General features: G+C 38.0%; 1 pseudogene; it reads left to right on the top strand.

Moving 5' to 3' along the window:
- The first annotated feature begins 11,048 nt into the window (after positions 1-11,048).
- LOC131773324 (uncharacterized) lies at positions 11,049-11,830 on the top strand (annotated as a pseudogene).
- Positions 11,831-17,103: the final 5,273 nt, after the last annotated feature.

The following is a 17,103-nucleotide window of genomic DNA, read 5'->3' as shown; positions in this document are numbered from 1 at the left end:
GCTTTGTACAATTTTCATTCACTCATTGATACGTATCAGAAAACTCACTCGTTCGCTGCGCTCACCAGTTCGTTTTCTGATACTACACAACTCGTGAATAAAAATCGTACTCGCGCATTTTCCATGAAGTAATCTCTATATTCCAGTAAAGGAGACCTTTGTAAGACTTAAACGAAATCAGTGCTAAAATATCACAAATGATTTAAGTTTAAGCTTAGTATAAATATTAAACGCTCAGAACGCTTGAGTTAAAAGAAAATAAGCTATATATACTATATACTATAAAAAGAAGTAGGTTATACATGTAGGCAAATTGGAATCACATTGAACCACTTAAGCAAACCTCTATGCTTAGGAGAAATCGACAATTAAAGGAAGAAATCAGCCCTTTGAGTTTTAGTTTTTCAAAAGCGTGCTTAATATGCACTCAAATAAGCTTAAGCTTAAGCTAAAGCGCAGCTTACCTGAAGAAGTTCTCTCTGTCGGAAACACGAAGTTCTCTCACCAGTGTGGGGAAAGCCCCAAGTTCTTGTCTCTTCATAAATATTTTTCGAATCCAAAACCGATGTTTCCTTCGGTTTTGAGGCTGACGTTGTCGTCACTTTAGGACTAAAAGAAGAAAAAGTTCCTCCTCGATGTCCGCCATGTTGTTTGCATTGATCAGCTCAACGCGCATGTACATTTAACATTTCCGCTGAACGAAATCTATGGCTACAGTCGGCTCTGCAATCGTTTGCGATCGTCTGCGATTATATGGAAACAGCTATCTTTGCGATCGTCTAAGATTTGCGATCTGCGATCGTCTAAGATTTGCGATCTGCGATCGTCTAAGATTTGCGATCTGCGATCTGTGACCGTCTGCGATCATATGGAAACCAGCTTTAAGCTTTGACGAACATATTATGAACACTGTCTCATCTTGTTTTGCTAGCCTATGCAAGATTAACAGAATCAATCATCTTTTTGACTCAAAGTCTTCAGAAAATGTTATCCACACTTTGGTATTTAGTCGATTGTTTTATTGTTCTCCTGTATGGTCCAGTACATCAAAGAAGAATGTCTCCAAACTGCAACATGTCCAGAATTTTGCTGCAAGAGTTGTCACAGGCTTGAGAAAATTCGAACACATAACACCTGTCCTGAGGGACTTAAATTGGCTTCCTGTTAATAGTATGTTGAAATAGACTGTTGGGATTCTCACGTTTGAATGTGTTAATGGCTAGCGCCTGGATATATCTGTTCCCGCTTTGTCACTAGGACTACTGTACACGATCAAAATACTAGAAATAAGAACAAATTTGACATTCCGGGATACAAATCTGTTACTGGGCAGCAATCTTTTTTGTAACTATCAGTAACTATGTGGAACTCATTGCCGACTGCTATCACTGATTGTAATAACCTAGCAATGTTTAAGAGGAAATTGAAAGTTATCTTTTCCGATTGTATTTTTCAAATAGTTAATTGTATCATTATACGGTGATTGTTATATATTCACAAATTAGGACTGAATGCCCTTTTATTGTAGATAATATTTAATACTCATTTGTAAATTAAGATTGATAGGTAGTTTTCCTATTGTAGACAATAACCAATGCCTTTGTGTAAATTAGGACTGAAAAGCCTTCTTGGAGCCCTAATAAAGATCTTATCTTCTTATCTATGTCTACGTTTCACATGAAAATTCGAAGTGAAGATGAACTAAAGGTTGCCAATTGACTGTGCATTCTGGGAAAGCTATGCACAAGCTCTCATTGGAGCAATAAAGAGGTATGACGGAGGTGTGTCCATAACCACGGTTATTGAAATGAACTTTTTCAATACTGCAGGAGAGAAGATAGTAACTCATGAATCTGCCTCAACTGCAACTGATCGATATACATTTAATGCGGATATATTGCAACAGCATCACATGGATAAACATTTTTATCTCTGAGATGTAATTTACTGGCTCCACTGCTATAAGTTAATGAAATATTCACAATTATTTACCATGTATCAACTCATGCAAGCCAGGTTGCAAAATTTGAGACCTGCTCCTCTTCTATGTTCCTTGGAGTAATGGAGTGTCACCATGTGTTGTTTCAGGAAATACTGAAGGCACCCTATAGCAAGTAGGCCGTGAATGGTGTATACATGTATCATAATACACAGTGTGAGAATGAAACCAAGGGCAAGGAGTTAATATACCGTAAAAACTCGTGTATAAGCTGTTTAGACTGCTGTTCATATTTGGATTTGTTAGTTCGGGCCTTTGTTTGCCCGTCGCTTTTCGTGACACTTACATGACATTTTGTTATACCATGTCACGTGATTAGTTCGCACATGGTCGTTCGCTAGGACACAGCACAGATTGTAAGTGTTTAGTTCTTTGCCATCCTTTTGCTGGTCTTTAGTTTCTCTTAGCCTTTTTCTTATAGCAGCCTTTGTTTGCCTTTTATTGTAGTTTTCACCGTTGAACAAGTTCATTTAGTTTGCATATTCGTATGGAGAGATATGGAGCGAATAAAGCGAGCATTTACGTAGTCAAACGAGTCGAATACCTGTGTAAAGCCCAGTAACAGCGAACGCCATAGACGCCACCACATAAGCCGCACCTTTTTGCCGAAATTTTGAATCAAAAAACGCGGGTGCGGCTTATACACGAGACCATTGCTCTCAAAGGGAGTAAACTGGCTTGTAGGGGTCACAAATTGAACTGAAAACCTTCAGTAAATAAAGATTAAACATATTGAAACCTGTCGTTGATCATTGCTTTCAGTAGAAGTGGTGGCTCCTAAAGGAGCTGTTTGTTTGCATCTCCAGGTTCTATACCTGAATCTTGCTCGCCAGTAGTTCTTTTAAGCGTTTCATCTGCGCTTTGTTTGAGCAGTTAAACTCTAACTGGCAGAGAATCTCCATTCCTCTGCACAGCTGCTTACAGTGTCATCTGCGACCGACCACTTCAACGCTGATTTCCCCACTACGTGCAAGAAAATACCACGCTATTCGAGAGAATTCGTGAGGCAAATGGCCGACCGTTTCGTCATCCTTCACTACTTTCACGGCGTGTTTGTCCATTGGGTTGTTAAACTCTCGTTTAGCAACAATCTTTTCCCCGATCGATGGTTTCCATACGTCTTTATGAACATGATATCCATGCACAGCTAATGCGAAAGCGAACGTTCCCATGATGTTTACTGATCGTGGTCTACTGTGTGATTCGGCCCAGGCTTTCTATAATGTTTTTTAGCCAATCAAAGAAGAGTGCATCTGTAAAGCGTTGCTAAGTTACCTAGTTTTTTGGCGCAAAAATTGATTCCTAAAGAAGTGTATGTTCATTATTTGACAATATTCTCAGATTATACAATATCACATCTAGCGTGGATCCTAACCCATTTTTATTTTATTTGCAAATTTGTTCCATAATTGTTAAATATCGCAAAAACTTGAGCTAAGAAAACACAGTTGTCCATCCATCTGTAACTTGTGCATGCCTTAACCTATTGTCTGCTTATTGTCTTGTTCAAACCAATCAGCTTTTGCTATGTTCGATCTGTGTGATCGGCACGCGAGTTATAATAAATGTGACACATGCTTTCATTCTGTCAATTAAGCTTAAGTAGCATCATGGCAGAGAGGGATTCTCCCAGAGCATCAAATACCGCGTCTTTTAAAACTCAGAGTTGTAGCTTATGCTGTTGACAAAGGAAACGGTGCTGCTGGAAAGCAGTTTAATGTCGATGAAAGCTGTGTGCGTCGCTGGCGATCACAGTGAGAAAAGCTGCTTAAAACACCCCGCAACAAGTGTGCTCAACGAGGTCACTCTGCTGCATTTCCGGAGCTCGAGAAGTCGCTGAGTGGATCACCGAGAAGCGCAAAGCTGGTACTGGCGTGTCCACAAACAAGCTGGGATTGTCTGAACAATTTAAGGCCTCTAAATGCTGGTGCTACCACTTCATGGATGGATTTGGCTTCTCCATCATAAGGCGAACGACAATTGCTCAAAAACTTCCACAAGACTACGAGGAAAAGTTAATCAAGTTTCAGCATTACGTGTTGGCTAAACGGAAGGAACATGACTTTGACCTTAAATACATTGGTAATGCCGATCAGACCCCGCTTACATTTGACATTGTAACGAACAGTACAGTATCAGACAGAGGAGTCAAGAGCGTCCCTATCATAAGCTCAGGTCACGACAAGGAAAGGTTTACTGTGATGCTTGCCTGCCTTGGCGATGGTACCAAACTGCCACCGTATGTTGTGTTTAAACGGAAAACACTTCAAAAGAACTTGAACTTTCCGAAAGAAGTTGTTGTCAGGTGCCAGGCAAAGGGCTGGATGGACGAACCGCTCGTGCAGGACTGGTTACGGACCGTTTGGAGCAAAGTTGGTGGCCTCATCCGGTGAAAGTTGATGCTTGTCTGAGATTCGTTCAGAGCCCACTTATCCAAACCAGTTCACAGTACCTTGAGGTCCATCAATACAGAGTGCGTTGTGATTCCTGGTGACATGACCAGCATGCTTCAGCCTTTGGATGTGTCCATTAACAAGCCCTTCAAGGACCGCATGCAGGCAAAGTGGCAAGACTGGATGTTGGCAGGACAGCACAGCTTTACAGCCGGGGGTCACATTTGCAAGGTCGGGCTTGACGAGATCTGCAGATGAATCAGTGATGCCTGGGACGACATACCACCAGAGATGATCGCCAAGTCGTTTCGCAAATGCTGTATCACCAACGCATTGGATGGCACAGAAGATGAAGAAATCTGAGAAGAGGAGTCGGACTCAGATCCATTTGAAGATCTTGATGAAGTAGATGGTGACGACCAGCTGTATTATGCTGATCACTTCGAACGACAACTTGCAGAAATTGACCCTGAATGCTTTGAGAACATTTTTGGTGAAAGCGATGGCGAGGACTTTTATGGTTTCTAAGCAACTACAACAGTTGTTGAACATTGAACACTGGTCGATAGAATGAACTTTAACAGTATATTAATGCTCATGTAAATAGCTTTCGCTTTTCTTGTGAAAATGATACCCAACTGTGTTGTACAAGATTTCCCTTTGAACAAAGATTGATGAGCCGTACTTTCAAACATTGTACAATGTAAATAGTTTTTTGCTTAAACAAGGAATTTCCTTTTTCTAATATCAAGATATCTGTACCTGTTACTTGTAAATATATTATTCAGTTTTGTAAAATAATTAAGTAATGTTGAAAAAACAAGCAGGAGTGTTTTATCGGGTTTAAAACCACGAGGCATAGCCAAGTGGTTTTTGACCCGATAAAGCACGTGCTGCGAGTTTTTTGAACGGCTTCAAAAACATTCTTGGAAAAGCGTGTGTCAAGAGAGTTCATAACAATTATGCTTTTGTGAACGTTAGAAATTAGCATACGAAAAGGTCAAACGCAGAGGTTAGCGAAAACGAGTTGGAGTCACTTCTGCCAACTGATCTTGAATTCGAAGTTTCAGATGATGTATTGTCTAATATGCCTTCACCAGATTACTGTACTAATGGAATAGAGAATTTTTCCAGATGTGTATTTCACAACTGTACTATTAATTTGGTGCAAAGTATATTTACTGTGTGAAATTTGTTGAAAGAACATTAAATATGTTCCCACCATTTGTTGTGTTTCTGTGTTGATAATTAATTAATATTCATAAGTCACGTGCAGTGTCTTTATATCTGATAAAACACCGCATACCAATAAGGAGGTTTATCGATATAAAGTCACTGCATGTGATGTATTATCTACCATTTGATAGGTTAATGGGCTTATGAATTATTAATGAGTTTTTGAATGTAGGATCATCAGCTGACACTGATTCATTACCTATGGGAGGAATTTGATTAGGTGAGATAACCAAATGGAATTAGGAAAGAACATTATGGCACTTGTACAGTCGGTCGTACAGTCGCATGTCAAAATTTTCTTGGCTTGATGAGTTATTACTATTTCATATAATTATGGGGCTACACTGCGAGCTCTGCCATTAGAATCAAGGTTTGAAACTTTCTCACTGATAAATGTATTAATTTAGTGATAGTAACCTCTGATTTTTTATCTGTCAAGGGAAGATGGCCAGTGAGGATGTAATAATTTTCATAGTTAAATTAGAACATTTGTATCAGTGTCCTCTGATTTGTGATGTTTCTAGGGATGATGGCCAGTGAGGGTTTTAGACATTTTTACATTTAACTTAGTGATACAATAATTGAGACTTAATTTTATTGGCTAAGTTTGTTTTGCAATGTTTATATTAGAGGAAATCCTCTTGTTGTTACCAGAGGATTATTAGGAGAAACCAATATTTGCCCTGGAAATTCCCTATCCATTGCCATGAGAATGGCGTAGAATAATCACCAAGGACCCCTCTGAGAAAACCTCAGAAGGTTTGCCTGGCCCACAGCTTGTGTTAGATTATGTTGCTCTGTCGGAAGGAGCCATTAGGGACCATGCATTTTTCTTTACTGATGACACTGCCAAGAGACATGACATGAACCAAGCATTGGCAAAAAGAGCAGGTTGAGTAGAAAATCTCTCTGGGACAACAGAAGGTAAAGCAAGAAAGGCCTTATTTTGGAGAAAGTATATATTAATATAAGATACAAAGGGAAGCCAGTTTCTTCCAGCCAAAACAAAGGAAGAACATTAAAAACTTTTTTTCACTGAGGCTGGAACTGCTCTTTGGTTGAGAAATCTTTTTCGATTTAACCATGAAAGCATTTTGGTAAAGGAGAGTGACTCAGGCATAAAACACACTTCATCCATAAAGCAAAGTTTCCCCTGTGATTTGGCAGGACCAAGAGAGCAAGAAACCCTAAAGTACAATTCCTCCTCAGAGGAAGAAAAAAGAAAGTCAAAGAAATCTCTTTCAGCGATTCAATTGGAAGCATTTTTAGTGAAATTAATAGTATGATTACAGAAGCCAGATAGGGTTGTTGTTGGCCACACTAAAAACAAAACAGAAACTGAAACTGCTGACAAGATCAAAAATATGGCTGGACTTTGCAACACTGTACAAAAGTCTCAGTAACTGGCAACTGAATACCAGCCCCATAGGGTTTTGGCTGAAAGCAAAAAAATGTTTACAAAGTCTGCGGTGAGTTTCTCAAGGGGCATCCTTAGAGAATTTGCCAGAGTTCCATTTTCAACAGCAGAAAATTTAGGTGACCATGACAAATTCAGGTGCACTTTTATAGGAAGTCTAATCCTGGCACCATTTCCATTTTCTTCAAAGCACTGATTCCATAGATTGTGAAAATTTCACTGTTCAAAGTCCTGCTTCTCTAGCATGATAGATTTGCCACTTCTGCTAGTTCAGCCTTTCCCCTGAAATAGGAACCAGTAACATTCATGGTGGAAAAACAGAGTTGATGGTCCTCTTTATTCACTTATTAATTTGTATGTAATTGCCAAGAGTAGGAGAGCTATATTTTCCCGGAGACGAGCTTGTGGGATCACTGGTGTTTCAAATGTCCTGAATTAAAACATAGCTGTGTGAGCCTTTTTTTTTGCCTAATGGAAATTCTTTAGAATCTTATCAAAAATATTACATAAGGTGGCATTCTTACACAACAAACATTGAACTTCCCTACACTTAACTGACTAAATGTTTTTCTCCCGGATTTTTCTTAAAAAATATTCCACTTTGTTAAAGAATTTGTTTACGTTGAATCATATTTAAAGCTCAGTAAGAAAATCTTGGATGATTTGCAAAACGATGACACCATTTATTATCTTTTTTCTCTCCAAATTTAATAAGGTGTTTGATCTTTTCCTTAAGAGTAACATTTTTTAACAGGGACGGGTTTGTTGGGTCCCCTTCACTATGTGGAAATAGTGTTGGGAATGCCAGTGTAGCCAAAAATGCGGTGGGAAATTCATTTAAAGGATTGTCGCTTGAACTTGGCCAGTCAATATGACCTTGTAAAACTAGCTGATTTATTGAATGTTTTTCCTGTTGTTGGCTATTATTTATTGGAAGAAAGCTTCAAGTATCAACATTTGTATTATAAACATTGTCGTCTTCTTCATAAACAGGGCCACGATCTGGACCACAGTTAAGGGTATCATCAATAACATGATATATGATCAGTGTTGATTTTTGGCATTTAAAGGCAATTTCTTGTGAAATTTGTAAAGAAAAATGTTTTCCTTGTATTTAGGAACATTGCTAAGTCCTCATCTTTATCTCAATTTCAGCTTATTATCTCTGAGAGATGCAGGTTACCTGCAATTTCCTTTTGGATTGCATTAACCCATGTTAAGACTGGGCCTGCTTTTCTTGCATGGTCTTAATATACTTCATCATGATCTTAGTTACATGTCTTCATGCTTTGCTTCCTTTTGTCCAGTGTCATTTGAAGGTACTTCATTTTTATTCTTCACACTGTTTTTTCATTTTCTTTTAATTATTTTTTTGATGTAATATTTGTATTCCTTACCTGGTAGTGTGGATGACAGTTTGCCATCAGACTGCAAATCTGGGACATTTCCTTGGAATGTCACCTGTGGTAAAAATAAGGAAGGCCATTAACTGACCCAGAAGTAACAAGTCTGATTTCCTCACGATTAGCACCTTCAAAAAATTAATGCTTAACCCTATGAATAAAACTAGCACATAAAATGGTAAGAAGAGTTGGAGAACATTGATAATTATGGTCATTATTGCATCTATTATTGGAGTATGAAGGTTGTGATGGGGTACCAAATATAGCATAATGAAACATAACAGAGGCAATGAAACAACAGAAAATACTGGTTACCTCATTTCTGCAGAAAGTGAAACAATTTATTTTAAATACCGTATTTACCCGCAGATAGCCCGCACCCACCTATTGGCCATACCCCAAACTTTCAATGGTTTTCATGGGAAAAAAAATTGTTGAGGTCGAGTACCGGGATAAATAAAGCAAAGTTTGAAATCAACAACAGCTGATGTGTATCAAGTCATGTTTATTTTTGCAATAATTCCTACACGAACGTGAAAATGTTCAAACTAGAAACTGAAACGTCTATTCGAAACATTTTATATACAAAATAATCTTAATTAAAGATAATTTTTTCACATTAGTTTCTGTCCTTATATGTACAAACACGAGTAAAGTGAAGCATAACCCTTGTAAACATGTTCGCCAAAATCATAAACAAGTTGTAATCTGTTAACAACTATTAAAATATTTACATGAAACTAATATACATTCTGTGATGAACTTTTCAATTGATAAAAGCTACACAACAAAGTTTCATTGTTGTCCGATCAAAATTAAAATCCATTGAAATCACCTTCATCAATGTCACTTTCACCAAAAATGTCATGGTATTCTTGTTCGTTCACATCCCGGACGGAAACTTCCTCTTCACCAGCATAGAAAAGTTCACCTTCTTCATCTACAATTGACTCCGCTCCATCATTGTCTGCAAACGGATCACTTTCAGTCATATCTTCCCAGAGAATGTCGTCTTCAGTGCCATCAAGTGTGTTCGTGATGCAGCATTTGAGAAATGATCGTTTGATGGTGTCTGTGGAAATGGCATTCCAGCTGTCTAGAATCCACTGGAAAATCTGGCGGAGGTCAGGTTTTTGAATGCGGCCTGCTGGTGTGAATGTGTGGTTTCCAGCAAGCATCCACTCGTTCCAGTATTGTCTTAAATTGTCTTTGAAGGGCTTGTTGACACCGACGTCCAAAGGTTGTAAAAGACTTGTCATCCCACCCGGTATTACGGCCACATCTGTGCGTGAATTTTTCAAAACCCGCTTAAAGAGTTAAATCAGAGGTTATCATGTTTATGGAAGCAGTTGGAAACCCAAAATCGGCAATTTCTTATTGACTGATCGAGAAGTGTCAAATGAAGATGACAAGTTTGCAGTGGCTGTTTATGAAGAACTTGGCATCGATGGGAAGAAAATTGTTGGACACTTACCAATGGAATTCAGCAGAATTGCATCCTATTTTATAGAAAACGGTGGTGAAATTTCCTGCAAAGTGACTGGAAAAAGGAAGCACTTGAAAGGCCCACAAGGAGGAATGGCTATTCCGTGCAAGCTGTTTTGGACATCTTCAAACAAGAGACACGTTGAAAAACTTGATGCGCTCATTTCTGCAGAGAAAATCAAGATTCTTCGAAGATATGGACTTCGCATTTAGTTGTATGTGTTATAAGTTAGGAACAATTTAAAGCGAACATTAAAACGCCAATTTACTGTACTACCGTGAGTTCTCGTGCATATTAATGAGGTGTCAAAACGCTTGTACCTGCGTATAAGCCGCAACCCCAATTTCGGTCCCATTTTTCCGGGAAAAAAGTGCGGCCTATCCGCAGGTAAATACGGTACTTGCTTAAATATGAACTGGTGTGAGGGTCCATTGTTACACAAATCACAATATTTGAATAAGGACACAAAGGAGTGGAAAAAAGTCTCTGGCGTTAAACGAAAACTACTTAAATATTCCATCTGCTTCTATGACAAAAATAATCTCAAAATTAAAAGGACAATACAATAAACTCGAGGGTCATTAAAAATAGGAGACTTAGTTGAGAATTCACAGCTCTGATATAGAACATATACCTATCTAAATTACAGTAGAGCAGCTCAGGAAATAAAACAGAAAAGAACTAAAAAGTTTCTGCTTACCTCTGCAAGGTTGGTGTGGAAACTATCGTATGAAAAGAAATTAAAGTTACAAGTGTAAACTCAGCTGCAAACTACCATGGAAACCAATTTTTCCAGAAAGACCATTAACACTTATATTTACCTAAAAATTCCACTAGTAATGACCAACAAAAGTGTCAACATGCAGGTGCATAATGAAGGCAAGTTACCAGCAAAATCTATTCCAAAAGCTACTGTGGTTTTTTTTTTTGGACTTACTAGGATGAAAGAACTTGTATGAACTCAAACAAATTGAATATGGTTAAATGTGTAAGTAAACCAATAAATATTTCTAACAAACACGGAAAAATCAGTAAATTTTCCCGTAACAAATTATTCTCTTGGCTGTTTTGGCAAACTCTTCATTTTTTTCAACATCTTCAAATTACAATGCCAATGCCAAAAGAAGGACACAAGCAAGCTGTTTTAAGGAAAAATGTTTTGAAAAAGTGAAAAGGTAGTTTAAGAGGCACTTCAAGCAGTATGAAAAAGCACCAAAATTGAGAAAAACAGCCAAGAGTGGGAATTACATTTGTTAGTGAGGACAACGTGGTGAGCAAGCAAATTTCACTGCCAGCTGTACCAGCATCTTCATGAAAGATTCAAGTTTCTGAAACTGAGAGCTCCTCAGAGGAGAATTCTTACGTTGGACTGGAATCAGCACATGGTCATTGTCTTTTAAGCATGGATATTTTACAAAAATTTTGTAACAAAGTGCATTCACACTCTTCATGCTCATCAGATGAGTCTAAAGTTATTATCACAAAAGTTTTATTCTATCTTAAATCTATCTGCACGCGTATCATTTCAGATGCAAACTACCCAACTTGTTAACCATATCATGAAATTTCTTATCTAGATATTTTGTTTTGGTCCTCTTAGGCCATGTTGTGTCAGAAGAAGACTCAACCAGCAGATATGGATTAAGCAGTTCAATCTATGCCAAGTGTTGTTTATGTGGTGATGCCACATCACCAAATACAAAACATGGAAAAGACATAAATTGAAGAGTTGTTTTTGGTGCTTTTGAAATGGGTTTAGGAAGGGAAGGCATAGCCAAACTCTGTGAAGTTCTGAATATGCCTTTCTGCATTTCTACTGATACCTAGTATGAACAGCAGGATGTCCTCTTGGCAGCCCACACCAAAGCCATCCAAGAAGAACTGGCAAAAAAATAGAGCTGAAGCTAGAAAACTTACATTTCTAGAGATGAGCAAAGAAGACACTTATGAGAATGCAGTAGCTGAAATACCAGTAACCTTTGAAGGCACTTGGTCAAGGTGAGGCTATTCTGCCAATCACTGCACAAGCTTTGTAATATTGACAGCTTCTGGTAACCAGAAGAAGGTAAGTTGTTCACAAGAGGAGTTTGAGGAGTGGTTACAGACTCATGACTATCAAGGTAGCTATGGTGGCTCAAGCTCAAGTATGGAAATGGAGTGCGCCAAGCAATTGTGGCAAAGAAGTGCACAGTATTGCCTAATGTACAAGTGGATGATCTCCAATGGAAATCCAAAGCCATATTCTTCAATATGGAATATATATGAAGCATGTGACACTTGCAATCGGTTTGAGGCACTGGAAGTAACCTCCAAAGAGTACATATCGCGGAAAGCTTCTGATGAGTACAAAGAATAGAAAGAGAAACATCTTCAGGGAACTATCAACTGTAATCGAGTTATTAAACTGGATTGTATAGGCCATGTCTAGAAACGTCTTGGCAAAGCCCTATATGATTTTCAGGTCTACCCCAAAACTGGAACATGGCAAACCTCTTCTTTTTTTTTTATCTTGAATACTAGACTCAGCTTTTATCTATTCCATTCTTTCTTACAGTCATTTTTTCTCATCTTGATCCTTATACAGTGACACTTGCGGTTGAACACGTTACCTTTTTTATGATAACCTCTATGCAATACATATATAATACATTTTTCATTCTGTTTGTTTTAAAGCTATTTTACATTAGCATGTACGTATTTTGAAGGACCTTCCAGCTCACTAGATGCTACGTGGGTTAATAGACGACTGATTGATTGGATGATCTTATTCTATAGAATGGCAGATTTCTTACCATGTGGTCTTAAATTTAAAACAACTGCAGATGTTTGTAGACTTATTGCAAAATGTGTTTTTTTTTAATATTACATTTCTAGATAAACAAAGTTTGAGGATGGGATGCACTTACTTGATGCCTTTTCAGATGTAAAGGTGGAGCAACATGGGGAGAATGCAATCATAGATGTCACTGGGAAGGGATCTTTGGGATGGCATTAAATACTCAAAAGGGCGATAATTTGTGATGAAGTGTTCCACTCAAAGTCATGGACAAGTCTTCAGTAGAGGTAGTCACAGTTTTTTGCCACCAGACAGTTTTTGATATTGACACCTGCTCAACTGTCCCACTTTAAGGGTGGGACAGTTATCCTTCCATGGAAATACAGTAGCTCTTTGTTATGGCTACTTTCTGCTTTGTATGAGGCTTAAGTAATGTAACTCACTTTTCTGCAAAATGATACAAGCAACTTTTTCCTTAATGTTGTAATAGTAATTTGACTGTTCTTTTGCAAATGAAGGAAGTGGTAGCTGGAAACGTGGACATAAAAGTTCTCATAAGGGATAACAGGTATCCTCTTTATGTAACAGTAACTGAAGTAATATTGATACTTTTAGTGATTAGTTGTCGTTGGTTTTCTAAATATTTTTATATGGAACTGAACTTATGTCAATGCCTTTCTGTTTTAGACAACTGCAGGTGTGGACAAAGAAGCTGGTGCTTCACAATCAGGAATTAATAATGTGCCTTCTCACATGTATTATCTGCGTCAGTCTTCAATCCACTGTGTTGTGGAAATTGACTTGGAAAGACACCAGGGACACCAATGATTCTTCCTTACCTGCCCTGCAGTCAAGTGATAATGATGACTTTAATTGCAGTGAGGATTACAACTCAGATCTGGATCAAGGTATGGGAACTTATTCTAAAAAATACCAGAAAGCACAACAGAAGCCTACAAGAATCACTAATCTTAAGGCTTAACCGGACAACCCAACTTTAATTATACTGGCTCATTTATTGCCACAGCCCCCTACAAGAATTTACATTATGTACATTATGTATCAACAGTGCTGTGCACTTTAAACTCTAGTTCATAAGAAAGTCAGCATACTGATAATTTGAATAAAAAATGTTGTCTCTGAAGAATCACATCAAACCAGCCTAAAAAGGAAATGCAAGAAGTACGTGAAGAAATATAGGAAAAGTGTGGGCAGCCCTCACCACCAAAAATACAGGCTTTATAAATGGTTTGTAATAAACAGAAATGGTCTAACTGTCTTTTGGAGAATGGTTTAACTTATTTTAAGAGATTTATTTAAAATTCAAATGGAAAAGTCACCGTTAGTGAAATGAAATATTGAAACAAAAAATGGTTTATACTATTCAGAAACTGTGTAGCCACCCCCGTTGAACTGATTCAACTGAAATGGTTCAGTGTTGAAATGACAAAGTCAAGTCTTGAACGGATCAGCGTGTTGTGACATTCGTTGTCATGTCAAACTGTCCAGCTAACTGTACTCGGGTCAGTGCCTTGCCACAAATGGTTCAGAGTCGTGTGAAATGACTTAAGTTATCAGCAAATGGTTAACTGTAAGCTGCAATGGTTTAGCATTGCATCAATCTGCTTTTTGTAACGGTTGGAATGGCCTAATGTGACAGCAAATGGTTTAGTACAAAGCAATATCGTTTAGTCTTACAACAACTGGTTCACGCCATAACTGCCAAAAATACAAAAGTGAAATGAACAAGTCAAACTTGAAATGGAACAGTCTGTGTGGGGTCTTTCATCACAACCCTTACGTCTTTCAGATCAAATTTGGCGCGAAATTTCTCCGAATAAGGTATTCACCACAAAGTCCACTCAATGTTCAACATAAGAAGAAATTCCTTGTCAACTTGTTGAGCCTTACTCTGGTAAGAACCTTTCTTTTGCCTATTTTAGCTTGTTAGGAAATAAATTTACATCCTAATCATCTCAGTAAGTTAGTGATATTTCGGATGAACGTTAATAATCAATTGGTGAAAATGAAAGTTAGCTTAAGCTTATTTCACAGTACATTTTCCTATCACTTCAAACCATATAGTTTTCCTAATCTCCAATTTTTATAGCTTTTAGCTGGCCATTAGTTGTAGTTTCGTTGTCTTAAAACATTAACTTGCTTTATCACATTTCCTTGGGACAGTTCTGACTGCCTAGACTGTCATTGTGCAGTCACCTAAAATGATCCATTTTATTTGTATTTTCGTCATTCCTTTTGTTTCAGGTTCTCATTTAATCTTTAAGACCATGAAATTTCTAACAGTTGCAGCTTATCTGTGGTAAGAATTCTCCATTTAAAGTACACTCAAAAAATCTGAAAAGAATCATTTAAAAATGGCTAATAGCAATTTGAACTCCCAAAATGAGGTCTGATAACAAGAACAAAAGGGACCATTTTACTTTCGAGGCAATGGGGAAGGAATGGAAGGGGGGTAAGAAGAACTTGGGGCTGCCTGAAATTTCATTTGATCAATCACTTGTACCTGGTTCTTACTTCATACAACCCCCTGCACACTTAGAAGCTAAATTGTCAGTCAATACTGGAGTTTATCACATCTTTGCTTTTGTTAGTGAATTTAAAACTTCATTTTAAGAGTTCATCTGCAAACCAAGTCACACAAGCAGCTTCTGTTCTGAGAAGAGAATACAAGGTTTTGACTGATAGTTAATGCTGATAGTTCCACTGTTAGTGCAGCTGGTCCTAGTACTACTAGCACTAGTAATTCCACAGCCACTACAGGCTATAGCCAAGCTACAGCAGTTCAAGAACACCATCTACTGTTTACCCAACAAAGGGTATGCAAATTTTTAACAAATGAGTAGTTAATCTGGAAACTTAACTTTCTCCTAGCTCCCCAAAATTTGTATTGGTTGTCATCTTCTTGTTATTTACCAGTTGTAAACTCACTTGACCAATAATGTGGTTAAGGGAAACTCTTTCTGAACTTAGCTAGTTGTGTTGTATGCAATACTCTGTACCTTTATTATTGATTTCAGAGAATTCAACAACACAGTGGATGCCGTGGCACGCAAGTAGTGACAGAAACACAATGTGAAAGGTAATTTGGATTGAATTGACACAAATCCCGTTCCTAAATTTTCCCAAATGTTCACAATGTGTTATTTTTTTTTAGTGGCCTACTCACAAGACGTTCTGAGAGTAAAGGGTAGGTGTTACCAATCAATGAAGAACAGTGAACCACCACATACACTTGAAGCTGATATAACAACAGCCTCAAAGATTTTAAAAGGCCGATGTTCCTGTGTTGCTGGTGCTGGAGGATTCTACTATCACATCATAGTGTTGCTCTTCTATCTGTCTCACTGTAAACAATCTGGTCTTAAGGCAATATCTGACGGTCTCACATGTACTAGCCTGCCACAGAGATGGAGCATACCATGTGAGAGAAAGATCCAAAACAAAGTCATTCAGAACATATGGGTGAAAAAGCCTCAGCTAGGTACTAACTACTCTAACTAACTAACTACTCTAAACTTATCAAAACCACTTGATATTCACCAATAATGATCTTGGAACATTTACATGATCTTAAGCCCAAGCCATTGATGACAACTTTGGCACCAAAGAAGGACGTAAGCAGATCTTATGAAATGGTAGCATGCAAATTTGGAAATGTCCCAAAAGGGTCAGTCCTATTGTACCAACAAAAGCTATCTGAAAAGTATGTTATAAATGACTTTTCATGCCCCCTCTACCCAACTTTGGTAATGAAAAACAAGCAGCCCTGGAACTTCACACTTATCCCAAGAAAAAGCTGTGCAATTAGAGCACGCAATACTTTTACAATCTGACAGCCAGCTAAAAGAATAACTGCTAGTAAATTTGGAGATGTTTCCAAATGTTTATCTGGGTTTGAAAATCCTGTCAAGCAATTGTACCCAACCAGGAGAGTTGTAACTGCAGACATGTAACATAGTATTGACATGGAACCGACTGCAGTTATTGCCTATGCCAATATTACCAAGCAAGGAAAAATTAATCTGTTTCCCTCTGGACTTATTATTGATCCAGTTTGTCCCTAGCTTGGCTGTACACTGGACTGTAAGGTGTATGACATGGAAGCCAAAGAAGAAGGCCTAGTACCCTTTGATCTGTTGGAAGTTAAAGTTGTAGAAGGTTTTGTGGACTTCAGAAATGTTTAATATTTATCAACCAATCCTGATAATGAGCTAGAACTCAAGAAATGAGTTACTCTTGGAAGTGATGTTGGTCAGGTGTGTCACGAGTGCCCGCATGGCAGCACGTGTTAATACTCATCTCCTGAAAATCTTGGATTTTACTCATTATTTCTACGCAAAATAACCCTGTTGGATGAGAAGTGTTCTCCAGT

The sequence above is a fragment of the Pocillopora verrucosa genome, chromosome 3, assembly GCF_036669915.1.
Source record: "Pocillopora verrucosa isolate sample1 chromosome 3, ASM3666991v2, whole genome shotgun sequence".
Lineage (NCBI taxonomy): Eukaryota > Metazoa > Cnidaria > Anthozoa > Scleractinia > Pocilloporidae > Pocillopora > Pocillopora verrucosa.
This window is presented reverse-complemented; position numbering and strand designations above follow the sequence as displayed.